General features: G+C 42.9%; 1 protein-coding gene across 1 annotated transcript in view; it reads left to right on the plus strand.

Annotated features, from left to right (window-relative positions):
* Positions 1-14,145, plus strand: part of GRK5 (G protein-coupled receptor kinase 5) — a 161,175-nt gene that overhangs the window by 515 nt on the left and 146,515 nt on the right. The window lies entirely within an intron of this gene.

Here is a 14,145-nt window from a genome sequence, read left to right on the forward strand (position 1 = left end):
TTCCTTCCCCCTTCCCCCCCCCCCCAGCCCCCCTTTCAAATCTGGTCCCACAGATTGTGCTATTTCAGCGTCTATTGTTAAAGGTCAGCTGCAGATGCATTCATTCAAAAAGGGCTTTAGCAAATCTGCAAATAGCTTTCCGCGCCGGGTGGTGAGACCGGCAGGATCGTATACGCTTCAACGTACAGTCATTGCCTTATTCGGCGTTATTAGGTGATATCATGTTGCTGCAAACATGCCCCATTGTTGAGACACTCTTGTTTGTCCCCAACCGGAGCCGGGCAGAAGAACCGGGGGCTCAGCACCACCCAGCCTGCCGGTGCCCCGGGGAGCGGGGCCGGCCGGGAGGTGGTGGTGGGGGGGGGGGTGTCTCACCGACCTGGGGCTGGGGCTTGGTGGTGGTTGGGGTGGGGGTGGGGGGGGGGGAGCTGGCTGCCAGCCGCGGCCGTGGACGGGCAGCTGGATGCTCCGGGAGATGCCGGTGCCTCCGGCACGGAGCAGCCGCTAAAAAATCCGCTCGGATGGGGGCTCTCCCGAACATCCCCCCGCGGACCCGCAAAGCCGAACCCCGATAGCCGCCAGCGGATCGCCCTCGGAGGGCATTTTTGGGTTTTTTTTTTTTCGTTTGTTTGGTTTTTTTTTTTTCCTCGTTTCGGGAGGGGACGTGGTTTCCTCTCTCCGCGCAGGGCGGTGGGTGCCCGGGGGGGGGGGGGGGGGGGGGGCTCGGATATCCTCCCGTTGCCGCGGAGCCGGGGACGGGGACGGGCTCGGGGCTTGTCCCGGTTTCCCCGCGGAGACCCCGTCCACCAGCCGGGAGCATCATCTTCCCACCCCCCCCCCCCCCATCACCACCACCCCCGGCTGGAGGAGGATGAGCGTGGGCCACGCACAAGCAACACGTCTCACGGTTGCAGCATCGCTGCCAAGATGCCATCGTTTTCTGCCGGCTGCAGCCCCGGGTCGTCCGTGTATTTTTTTTTTCCCTTGGTTGCCGTTTAAAATAAGACCTTTTCCCACGCCTTTATTCGAGTTTCTATTCCCTGAAAATACTGGCTAGGCGTTTTTAGGTGCGGTATAACCTGCAGCCTTTTTTTTTTTTTTTTTTTTTTTTTTCCTTTTTCTTTTTCTTTTTTTTTCCTACTGTCCTCTGGGGTGCCTGGAATCGCCTTGCTAGCGAGGCCAGGGACCGCTCGGGTGGACTTGCGTTTTGCTCTCTCTGAAGCTAAGGAAGCGCGAGTAAAGCAATATTAGTTTTGTAAAAGAAATAATTCAAGTGGTCCTCCCCTGGAGCGATCCTTTTGCTGGGAAAATAGTTCAAATTGTAAAATAATGTTTATATAACTCACGGGCTGTTGAACTTGTGAGGCTTAGCTAAAGAGTAAAGTCCCGAGATCCTCCCAAAAAAGCTCTATAAATAATAAGGGCAAAGGTGTTATTCCATTCAGCAGATCAGTGAATGACAACTTTCTGACTTAGGATGGAGAATTTTTATTTTCGGTTGTCATTTTTAATATTGTTTAGGATGCAGTTGTTGCTACCGGCAATACAGTACTGCTTTAGATTTCAGCAGACTTTAGGAATACTTTAAAGGACTGGTACTAATTACAGTTATTGTGTGCTGTTTTCAGAGAGCCAATATTTTGCAAGTAATTTTAAATGTGCCATTCAGTTTTATGGTCTTTTTCTACCATCCTCAGCAAGACGGTAACAGTAATGTTGTTTTATTGTGTTAAAATCGTACTAAAGACGCTGTTAGCTACGATCCAAATGGCAGAACTTTATCAAGATTTACTCCAAACTATACTCCAACTTTTCTTTTAGCCACGTATGAAGCTCCAACGACATTGTTTTTGTGGCCTGGTGCTTATTTATTTTTAAAGCTTTTTTGGAGGGGGCGTGAAAGTTTTTAAAATGAAGAACAAAGGACAAGTTACGTACCTGACATCAGAGCCACAAGTAGTATGCCTGTACCGTGTACGTTTCCAGATTTCGAGTTATCATTGCAGGCCGCTGTGAGTAAAGTGTTTTTAAAATTTGCAGGGAGTAATTTAGGTGGATTTCGTTGCAGATGAAGATGATGGACAGCATATGGAAGACCAAGAGCAAAAGCAAGTTAATATACTGAGGATTATGGTATCTAAAAATAAGCTTGTTCCAGGTCCTGCAGACTCCATCAGTACATTTAGTTGGGTGAACGTGTAGCCAAAGCCAAGTACAGGCATGTGCGTTTCCACTTGTTAAGTCAAAAGTAAAAGCTATATTAGCTCAATTGCATGGTGGTTGGTGCCTGCAACGTGGTACTTAATGTCAGAAGAAGGAAAACGATGGGATCCACTCTGCAAACGTTAGCAGAAGCAGAAGTTTTACCATAATTGCAAGGGGAACACGAACCCAATATCAGTAGCGAAAGGGAAATTTCAGATTAGTTTCAAAGGGAGGTTTAGGTAGATCTGCAACGTTAAGTCCAGCGGTGAGGACTTTTGTAAGGGACTCAGAAGTAGGGCTGAGTGACCACCACAAACATTTTCTAGCAAATATTGGTTTAAATTTTGCAACTCATTTGCTTTGGCCTTGGTAGCGTTTTTTTTCTGTGGTCCCTTGTGTAAATTCCTTTGTGACTAAGTTGTACTAAAGCAGCCCCCGATGCAAAGTGAACTTTTGAGCTGAAATACCAGGAAGCAAGTTTTATAACTGTTATACAAATACTTGCACTCGAATCCCGATGATTACAATGAGAAGCACACCCAGAATTAACTGATGCCATGTGAGACATGAGTAATCTTATTAGAGCAACAAAAAGAGTAAATGCAGTTCACATACAAAAATGTATCTCAATGAATAATTTTGAGCAGAGAATAAAGTTCAGGAAATCTTCATCTTTTTGCAGAATATGAAGTTCTTGACACAAAATTACACATAAGTTACTTGTTATACTCAGAAGTCTGCCAGTCTGAACATGTAAAAAATGGCGTTTTATTGCATTTGAAAGTTCATTTATAATTCATTAGGAATAAATTTATGCTGTTTCCGCAATTATCATTTCTCATTTCTTGGATGCAAAATCCCATTTCACAAACCACTAGTCCCTTTTAGGACTGAGCAGAAAATACTTCTGGTTTAATTATAGGAACCAAATAGGTAGTTGGGACTGTCTTGTGTTGCCCGGGGAAAAAAATAAGCAGAGAAGGGAAGACAAGAAAGGTGAGAGTCATAAAAAGAAAAGCAAAATAATAACAGTTGCAGTTGTTTCGGGTTGAGTAAGAACCCCAAATTACAAAGTGGTGAAACATTTATCTAGATCTTTTCATTAGCCTTCTGGTTTCTGAGTCTCAGCAATTGGGTCTGAACCACAGAATCATCTAGCCATTAGTAACGGAGATACACCATGCTGCTAGCAGCAGCTCCAGGTTGGTGAATGAATCCCAATTAATTATCCCAATTTAAGGTTGTGTGACAGAGGACATCATCAGAACCGCGGAGCCACTGGCAGAGTCCAGGAGAGACCGAGGCCTGAGTCTCCCGGCATTTCAGAGGAACTTTAACAGCCCTAACCCAGACAAGCTTTAAAACACATCCAGAGAGTCATGAATCTACCCCTGCCTGTCAAAAGCAATAAGCTGATAAAAGACAAGTCTTTCAAAGAGGCTGATGATTGAACGGTGATGTTTGTATGACAAACAAACAATATGGTCAGATAAGCATGGCCAAGGCATGGTGATTACCTAGATACTCTTCCTCATGATCCATTCCTGTCTATAAGGAGGGATCAGTCGTCTCTCACGCTACCTGCTGCTTCTGTGTGCACGAGCTTTCTCGGACAACCTGAAACGCGTTTCAAAACCCGAATACAACTTGACTCTGAAATCGCAAAATCCGTTACGAATTTGCACAGACAGTCAATTCCCACCACTTTAAAGTTTTAGAGGTCGCTAAATTAGTCATCACAGTTATTAGGTTTAAACCAGGCAATTTGGAAGATCAACTATTGTTTTTTTCAGACCTCGGGTTTCTAAAGTGCAAAGGTTACCATGTAAATCTGGTAAAAGGAAAAAAAGCCTCTCCAACCACTAAAACACAACACAAATGCTTTTTTTTTTTTTTCCCTTTTTAGGTAGACTGGAATTCTAAAATAAGCTTATTTATGGCACCCAAGCAGAGCCTTTGATCACCCTAGCCAAAAGGGGCGACCTTCTTTTATATATAACTCTCGGAATTTTTTGATGAACGCGCACCGAATGCCATATAACATGCAAAATGTGCCTGTTCATAAATTGCTGTATTTTTAGCTTGCTCTTGCAGGATGATCACAGGGGAGATTGTGCGTGTCCTTATTGGCAAAAGACTAGCAATAAATCCTAAACAAGAAGCGTGATTGCTTTCCAAGAACTTGGCTGCGGAGCAATTGGAAAAGGGGCAGTAGAACAATGAAAAGCATATTTTGAAGGAAAGTAGGTGACTGTAGTGACAGCCGAACCCCCATGGAGAATATGGTTATTGCAACTTAAACTTTAGCAACTTTGTTAACCAGTGCTTTGAATGCAGAATCTAAGGTCCTGTCCCGTATCTCTTGATATAAAAACAAAGTACTTTGTAAGGAAAATGTTGTCTCTGTAAGCAGAGGAAGCTTGCATGCAGTTTCTCTGGTTTGGTTTTCTTTTTGGAGTTCAAGAGAAGCTCTCACCACTGCAATAGCTTAAAAAAAATATTTCAAGAATGAAACTAGCCATTACTTAAGATGCAATGGGGTGCTTTTAAGCAGTAGTTTAAAAAAAAAAATAAATTCCTTTTCAAGCCTGTAACCATTTCTTTCTGGAAGAAAAAAATAGCCAGAAGAGTCCAGAACATTTCATTTTATTTTAATCAAGGAAATTCAGAAAATGGATTTCTTCAGGCCTTTGTGAAAAGAATGTGGAAGTCTGAATGACTTCAAGATCTCCTTTTTACAGAAAGGAGTTATTTTGGTAGCCATACCTGGCTTAGAGCAAGCATGTGTGTGTGTGTGTGTGTGTGTGTGTAGAACTGGCTTGAAATCCCTTTCCGTGTTGGGTTTTTTTTTGGTAGCAGGGCTGATGCAGAGCAAGTTAGAGCTGCTGTAGCTGTGCCCTTGGTGGGCACTGTTCTTCTGGGGTTCTCTCTGTGGCCAACTACACCAGTTTGCAGGCACGGACAGCAGGTCTTGGGATGTACCAATGCTGGAGAAACCGAGACCTTTTCCACCCAAAACTTCGTTAGTGAAGAGAGGACTGTGCCCCTTCACGTGTGTTATTGCTGTGGAACTGTGATGTTATGGCCTAATTGCTATCTAGCTTGTTGGGTTTGTAGGTGTTTAAAAAATATTTAGTACTGAGCTGTGATGGTCTCTCAGGTTATTAACACATAGAAGCTATTACCTAGTAAAACTTCTAGAATAAATGTTAACTATGGAGGTTTGAATAGAGCTACTTACATCTGCTCCATTAATCTCCTGTGATTGCTTTCCTCAAGTGCAAAATAATAAATCTAGGAAGAGACTGCCTGTCTTTGTTATCAGTATGTTCCTTTTCTGAGAAGGTTTTAACTTGGTGTTGCTGAAATTGTCCACTCAGAAAAGAATTTTCAGTATTTATGCAAGACATAGGTATAATTTTGTGACTGTATCTAGCTTTTTGTATTAATTAAGAATATTCTGAGATAACTTGGGGAAAAATGTCTGAAAGAGGTGGTTTTAGGGATGCTTTACTGAGAGCGCTACCAGGCCAGCAGCACTTGAACCGAACTAACACGTGTGCCTTTGTGATAAAGAGCTCCAGAGTGAAAGCCTCAACCCCAGTCTCGCCCTGAGATGGGCTCTAGCACAAGTGTCCATGCCTTTGTCACCAGCGAGTTGGTGGACGGGTGTGCGCTGCCCCATTTTGAGGGCAATGCAGAAGAAAGAGCGAAAGAGGGATGCAACAGCTCTGACTTTGCTGTTTCTAGGCCCTGGGGGTATGTTATACCTGTTTGGTGGCTGACCTTGTTTCCTTTTTCCTTTATACCTGTGGACAGTAAAATGGGTTACTACTGAAAGAAAAACCAAAAAACCCCTAACAAAAAAAAAACCCCAACCCCAAAACCACCCCTGCATCATTTCAGTCTTACTTCTTGGAATACGATCTCCCTTTCCAGGTACCGCTTTGCTAGCTACGATCTGTTAATGATCTCTTTCCCTAACTCCGAAGATGAACATCTGCGTGCTGAGGACTTTGATGCTTGCAGTGAAGGGTCTGAAGCCCCAGTCGGGTATTCAGACTTATTAATACAGATGTGCTCTGATCCTCCTAAATCCCAAAGCTGACTGCTAGGATGTAGGCAGGGTCCTTCTGCATTTGTAGAGATAGAACTTGTATTTTTATTGCTTGGCCGACTTTATGTGTTTAGGCATGTAGGTGATTCTTCTCCTACACTATTCTTATGCCAGTGTTACTCTGTGAATGACTTCTGGTTTGTATTGATCCAAAGAAAGCTAGTGAAGCTCTAATTTAAGTGCAAGTAGTGGTGCTAAAGTCAATGGGATTAGTTCCATGGCTAAAATATCCACAAAATCACATCAGGATCCATGTTGGTGCATTGAAAAAGTTTTAAATTATTTTTTTTTATTTAATCAAAGCAGTTACTGTCTTTATAAAATATTAGTCAAATCCAACCAAGTAAACAAGGGTTCTGGATAGGAAATACTACCCTTCCTTTTTTTTTTTTTTTTTTTTTTTTTTTTTTTTGTGTGTGTGTGTGTGTGTGTGTGTGAATGAAAATGAGAGCTAAGCATCTGACTTGTGCTCATCTATGAGATCTTCCCCTGGATATCTATTTAAAAAATATTCTATATGCTGTATACATTTTCTGTGTGGCAGTGGGTGAGAAGAGAATCTATTGCTCCTTATTTTTACAGGCACATAATCTAAACAATAACAAGATGATACAATCCTAATATTTCTTTAAGACCACAGGATGTGAAATTAAATTAAAAGGCCAGGAAAATAAAGAACCCTGCAGTTTGATTACACTCAGCTGGATTATCGTTGTAATTATTTTGGTTGGAAGATTTAAAAAATGCATACTGCTTTGTGAGAAAGATTAGGCAGGGAAACCAAAATTACAGTAAACATTATGAAGAAAATATTGCAAAGATGATGGGTATTTTACTCAATTTTGGGGACACCCCCCCCCCCCCCAGAGTTGCCTGTTAAAATGAAAGGATGGAACAAAACGCAGGGGGAAGATGGATGAGGCTGCGAAGTCTGTAGAACCAGCTCAGCTGCTCCTAGGTCATATAATGTCTCTTCAGATATAGCTGAAGCAACTGTCACAAGCATTTATTCAGGGAAGAAGGGCAGGCTAAAAGGAGTAGAAATACACTGTCCTGGTTCCAGCTGGGATAGAGTTAATTTTCTTTCTAGAAGCTGGTCTAGTGTTATGTTTTGGGTTCAGTATGAGAATAATGTTGATAACACCCTGATGTTTTCAGTTGTTGCTAAGTAGAGTTTAGACTTAAGACAAGGATTTTTCAGCTTCTGATGCCCAGCCAGTGAGAAGGCTGGAGGGGCACAAGGAGTTGGGAGGGGACACAGCCAGGGCAGCTGACCCAAACTGGCCAAAGGGATATTCCACACCATGGGACGTCATGCCCAGTATATAAACTGGGGGTGGTTGGCCTGGGGGGGATCGCAGCTCGGGAACTGGCTGGGCATCAGTCAGCGAGCGGTGAGCAATTGCCTTGTGCATCACTTGTTCTGTATATTCCAATCCTTTTATTAGTAGTCATTTTGTTATTGTTATTATTGTCATTATTAGTTTCTTCCTTTCTGTTCTATTAAACTGTTCTTATCTCAACCCACGAGTTTCACTTTTTTTCCCGATTCTCAGGAGGGGGGGGAAGTGAGTGAGCGGCTGCATGGTGCTTAGTTACTGGCTGGGGTTAAACCACGACATACACACAAGTACTCGAGACTCAATTCGGACCTGGGAGTGAATAATGCAAATAATATTAATGAAGGAAGGGCGGCTGTCTGTGCTCTAGGATGAAAATAGTTATTCACAGTACCTTCTCAGTGGCACAGCGAAGGCTGAAAAATTTGTATATCCATCATTTCCAGCACCTACAGGTGTGCTTGCTATGCATGAGTAGTCCCATGGACTCAATGGGGGGACTGCTTGGTGGTTGGACATGCAGCTTGTTTGCGCTCTGGGATCGGTCTGTTCTCACTGCTGCACTGCTGTTCCAGTCAGTAAAACTGCACCAATATAACCGAAGTGAAACAAACTACTAGCAGCCATCGGAAAAGGCCTGCTGTGTCATTTTGTCCCTTGTTCGCCATGCTCTTTTCGAGGTTTGAAACAGTTTTGGTATAAAAATGACTCCATATGGGGGTCTATCTCTCAAAGTCTTTTTGCAGTCCAAGAAATCTTGGTTTTTCTGATTAAATTTTCCTTACTCTCATCTCCTTACTCGTCTAATCCCTTTTGTACAGTTTTCGTTCTCCAGGCACTTTCTGTGTCTCACCGGCTGTAGCCTTGCCAAGTTTAACAGGCTTTGTTCCTTCTTTCTTCGAGCACGTCAGCTTGGATGGGCCACCTCAAATTTTATGCGGTCAGGCCTCAGGCCAAGCTCGCTCCCAGCGGTGGGTGCTGGGAGGTGTGCCTGGGGACGGAGTTGGCCGTGCGGGCAGTTGAATGTGGTCCTCACCCTGGCCCACCAAAAAAATCAGCTGAAATAGCTGGTCAAATGGGGAGGAGCCCTAGGAAAGAGGCAGCACCGAAGAGGATACATCAGGGTATTTCAGAGTAGTTTCCGTCAGTGAGGTTGCTTATGGAGTTCCCTGTTGTCCTGAGGATGCCAAAGAGGCAGTTAATAAGCAGTAGCAGCTATTTTCGCATTGGTTGAGTATTCTCTTGGGTCCCATTGAATACATGATTTCACTGTGAGCTTGGCTTTTCCTGGTAGGCTGAGGTTATGTTACAAGTTCTAGAAGTTACCTTATTTTTGGTACAATACCTCTTTTGCTTAACTACTCAAAGAGCCAATCTCTACCTTGTGTGGGCATGTAGCATGGTGACTTTTGGGATGCTGTTTACTAGCTCCCAATGCTCCTGGACCATTCCCCTTTTCCTAGCATCGTTCTGTCAGTGAATAAATTTGGATGATTTTGTTTCCTCTCTCTGTTGCAGTAGTCTAAATTTTTCTGGACCGAAATTCCCATATTTTATTCTTCCCGCTCTTCTAATCTTTCTGGTTTATTTTCCTTGTCCTCTGTTTCTGACACCACCTTTGAATTTGACAAGGCTTTGATGTACTGTTTAAAACATATTTAATTAGATTGGATTAAATGTCAGTTTGCCGGACACATCTAAGGCTTTATGTATTTTCTTTCTTGTATTATCCTCAGTTGTTCCTTGGTCAGTGTTTAGTCTATATGACAAGACTCCTATCTAAAATGACTGAAACTGTTCTGCATGTATTATGGGAGACCATAATTCTATGGCAAGTCTTTATTTACAGTGAAAGCTTTAGACTCTGCCTGACCGAGCGTGCTCCCTCAATTCTGTCTAGCCATCTAGTGCGTCCCAGAAAAGGGACTACCTGCCAGGAGAATGGAGAAACTCTGTGCCAGTTGCGTTCACTTGGCAGCATCTGCAGAAGGCACTGGTGGAGAATCTCATCTTGTGAAAAAAGTGAAAAAAGAGAGAAACGCAGCTAGAAGAGGAGATTCAGAAACAAAGGGAAGATGTCAATGATGCCAAGTGAAAACACCACCAATGAGTCCCCAGTGACATTTCTGTCAAAATACTCCTGTAGGCAGGGTAAGGGAACTGAAGTCTTTAAAAAGCAGATGAGTTTGAAAGAACCGTTATTTAGCCGAGGTTGCCAAAATATTGGTGGCAGATAGATATATTTCTTATGGGTGCTGTTCAATGCTTGTCATTCGATTTTTGTCTTAGGTTTCTGCTGATTTCATCTTCCCATTGCTTTCCTTCCTGCTCCCTCACAGGTTTGGTTTTGTTTCTTACTGGGGATGAAGGTTAGATTGGGAATTCCTTTCAGTCAATGTGCCTTCTTCCATCTTCTTTAGTTTTGGTTGTTACAGTTGTTTTGGGGTTTTTTTTTTTCCCCCAGTGCTCTGGGTCCCTATGAAGTTGGTTGCCCTTGGTCCAGCAGGAGAGATTCTAGTGATAAGCACGCTAGAAATCAATAGGGTTGTTTTCTGTAGGGTTGATCTTGCTACTTGCATGGCAAACCTTTCTCCAGCAGAAATCCAGTGGAACAACCTACCTCTGCGCTTTTGTTGTGAAGCATGATGCAAAAATGCAATTGCTCACCCTGTAAGGTTTGCAGAGGAAATTTTACTCAGCTAACAGTTATGGAAAATTAAGCGAATCTGAACACTCAGCCTTAATCTTCCCACTATTAAAGGAAGAACAGTTGTCCAGTGCAACATTTGGAAGCAGTGAAAAAGCTTACAAATACAGCAGTTTGGACTAATATATGAACAAACCCTTTCTGTCTCCCTCCGTAGCAAATCCACATCTACACTTCATCGCTGAATCATGATTTTGTGTTTTCCGAGGATGCCAAGTTATAAATCATACGTTGACTGAGAATTCCTCATGAAGCACACATCTGGGAAAGTTTGTGCTTTGTTTATTTCACCAGCAGCCGAGTTTTAGGAAGAGCTATCCGGATGACTTGCGTATGATGTAAGCTTCTCTCAAGGCTACAGTCCACCTTTTCCTGGAAGCCTTGCACGTTTAGTGTGCATCTCCTTTCACTATTTGCTCAATGAGAAACATAAGAATGGTTCAGGAATTAAAAAAAACCACTAGCTCTCTGGTTTGGAGAGCTGGAAATAGAACAAAAAAGCGTTTGGAGTCAAGCTCCTTCTTGCCACCTGTCATTGCCTGACACTGAATAGCAGCAGGTGCCTATGGAAAGGCATGGATACAACAATCCTTCCCCGACCCCATCTTTTCAGCCTCCTGCTCTAGGGACTTCTTGAGCAGAAGGTGGCTTTGCCCTATGGTACTTAATAGAGGGATCTATCCTTTAAGAATTTATTTAATCCATTTTTTGACCACACTTGTAATTTTGGCCTGAGCAGCTTCCTGTGGCAATGAGTTCCACCACGTAACAAAAGCCTGCGAACTTCCCCACATGTGTACTTCATGGGGGTTGATGTATGACTTATGTTTTGGCAACCCCAGAAAGCAGTCGTCGTGGAGATGTGGAAGTGTCTTGGAGGTGAAAGAAAGGGAATTATCTGCAAATCAGTCAAATACTTCTGGGTTTTATTGTGGTTTTGTTTGTTTGTTTTTTAACATGTTGATTTCATTGCTTCTGCCCTAATTTCTATTAGGTCATTCATGATTTTACAACCCTTTATCACATCCCCTCAGTAGCCTTTCTCCAGGCAGAAAGGTCCAAGTCTATCGTCTCTGTCCCTTTGCATCTTCTAATTCTGTATCCTTTTTGAAACGGGTGACCAAAACTACACAGTGTGTGTGTGCACCATGGGCAGTGGCACAGTGATGCCGACCACTTCGTACTTTTTCGTTGTCACAACCTTAACTTGATGTTTGTTTGCTTTTTTCCCCACTGTCACAAGTGTTCATTACTAGGCCTACTGACAGCAACCTCAGAAATTTGTCTCCCGAGCTGCAATGTTTAATTTAGAGCCCATCGTTTGGTGTATATAGCAAGAGTTGTTTTCCTTCATGTGCGATACTGTGCTGTCTGATACAGAATTTAATCTCTCTTTTTTTTTTTTTTCTCCTTCCTAACTCTTAAGTGATTCAATACTGCAACATATTCCTGCAACTCTTGTTACAACTGTCCTGAAGAAATTAATCTTGGCAGCAAATGTCATCTTGCTATTTATCTCTTTTCCAGACCATTTTGGAATACACTGAATAGTCCAAGTCCTATTGCAGATCCGTAGCACCCCACTAGCGGCCTTGCTCCGCTGTCAAATTCTTATCCCTGATTTCCCATCTCATCAGCTGCTACTGACCCACAAGAGGGTCTCCTCTCCAGAAACAGATTAGTTTCTTAAGAATTGTTGGTGGAGGTCACTGCCCAAAAAAACCTGTTCAAAAGTGTCAAAACCCACCTGCCTAAGCAGCTTTGACCACAGCCAACTTGTTCCAGGGGTGGAGAAGAAAAGCAAAAACCTGTGAATGAGAAATGTTGGAATTTGCCAGCTGATGGCAGTATTCGAAGGAGCCATCCCTGTGACATCTGAGGATTGGCAAAAAAATCAGGGTCGCGCCAAGGGCTGAAAGAGAAGGTCCCTCCCAGGTGAACACTGTTAAAATGGGCGCTGCTCGAATTTACCCGTCAAATCTCTGACCATCTGAAGCTGTCGTAAGGTCAGCGATCACTTCTCATGCCGTGGAGGAGTGCGATACGTGCCAGTAGGCCGCTGGCCACAATGTGCTTCAAAAAAAATAAACCCAACCCAAATCTCCCAGCCTTCCCCCAAACCCTGCCAATCCTGGGGGAAAAAAAAAAAAAAAAAAAAAAAAAAAAAAAAAAAAAGGGAAAAAAAAAAGGTGGTTTCAGGTCATTATTCTTCAGGACCTGTACACTAAATACTCGCCTCTGTCCTGTATACGTGCACAGGATCAATCTCTCTCATCAGACAGCCTCATCTGAAATCTCTAGCAGGTCTCGGGACGTTTGTCACTCTGGCTCATGCAGACCTCCAGCTGCAAAATGTTTATTTGGCTGTGAAAAGTCTATGAAGTAGCAAACTTTGATGGATTCAGCATATTGTTTTCCTTTTTTGCGATGCTGTTTGCCTCCAGCTCTCATGGGGAACACATCTCTTTTTCTGTATATCATAAATATTAGATGCCTCGAACGACTGGCAGTGTTTGTAGCACAGGTATGAGCCATGCTCTGCTTGCGGCCCTTTCACGGCAGTCTGTACTGCAAACAGATTGCCTAAAAGTAACGGCATAATATGATGGCACAACGCTTTAACGTTTAACCTTGCTATGATTTCAAGTTGCTAACGGGTTTTTTTCTTGCTTATTAGCAGTTTACAGGTTGAATAATACCATGACACTGGGATTATTCATGGAGTCAAGTGAAGGAAGTGAGCTCTGGCTCTGTGAGCATAGTTGGGAAAGCAGATAGAGAAATATGTTATTTCTTGAATGACCTCTCTAAGACCTCCTTGTGGTGGTTGGTATAAACAAACTGGTAATTGGAAAGTTTAGAATAAATAGAAGGCAGCTTTTTAAAACTTATGGATGTGCTATGTAAATGAGCCTTCCAAAATTAAGCTCAAGTCTATATGCTGCGAGTCTGTTGCAAAGGGATTGTTTGAATATATTTTTAAGCAAACATTGACCAGCTGTGTGAAGGCATGAAGCTTGTTTAGAAGCCCAGAAATGTTTTACAAGGTGAGGACAGAGCATGCTTTTGTTCGGAGACACTGGCCTAAATTTTCGAAAATACTTAGTGATTTTTATTTTTTCAATATATATTTTGGTTTTTAGATACAATGAATTGAGAAGGAACTAAAATTGCGAATGAAATACTGGATATTAAGCTCCATTCAAATGTATATTCTGTGCAGGGAAGAGCCAAATGTAAGAGGTCTGGCATGTTTCTAGGGCCAGATACCGAGGAGGGCCGGCGGCGAAGCTTTGATCCCTGCCCTTGGTTAATCTCCGTGCTCGAGGTTATCACTCAGATGTTAGGGTGCAGCACCACGTTTCCAAAAAGGGAGCGGAGGAGGCTGCAGCGCTGCCCGCATGAATCTGCTGGTGCAGGTGCAAGCTGAAGATGCCATCCTAGAAACACTAACGCAGGTAAAGAAATTTCAGACGTGAACAGTCCCCTAAGGTGAACGATTTGTTGACAGAAGCAGTGTGAGCAATTGCTCATCAGTGAAAGTAGATGCTTTACATCCCAGGCTCTTGCCTGCTTGTATAAAGAAAGTCGCATTTTGCCTAAGTAGTTAGAGGGCCTATATCCAGCAGATAATTGTGGGAAGACCATTTTTTAAGAAGGTTTTGCTTGTTTTGTTAAAAACGTGATGAGATTTGCAGACACTTCTCTTCACTAGCGTAGATCTGCACTATTAGTGTTGGATCTTTTAATCTGGGTTGATTGCGAATCATAATGAA

This window comes from Accipiter gentilis, chromosome 9, assembly GCF_929443795.1.
Source record: "Accipiter gentilis chromosome 9, bAccGen1.1, whole genome shotgun sequence".
Taxonomy (NCBI): domain Eukaryota; kingdom Metazoa; phylum Chordata; class Aves; order Accipitriformes; family Accipitridae; genus Astur; species Astur gentilis.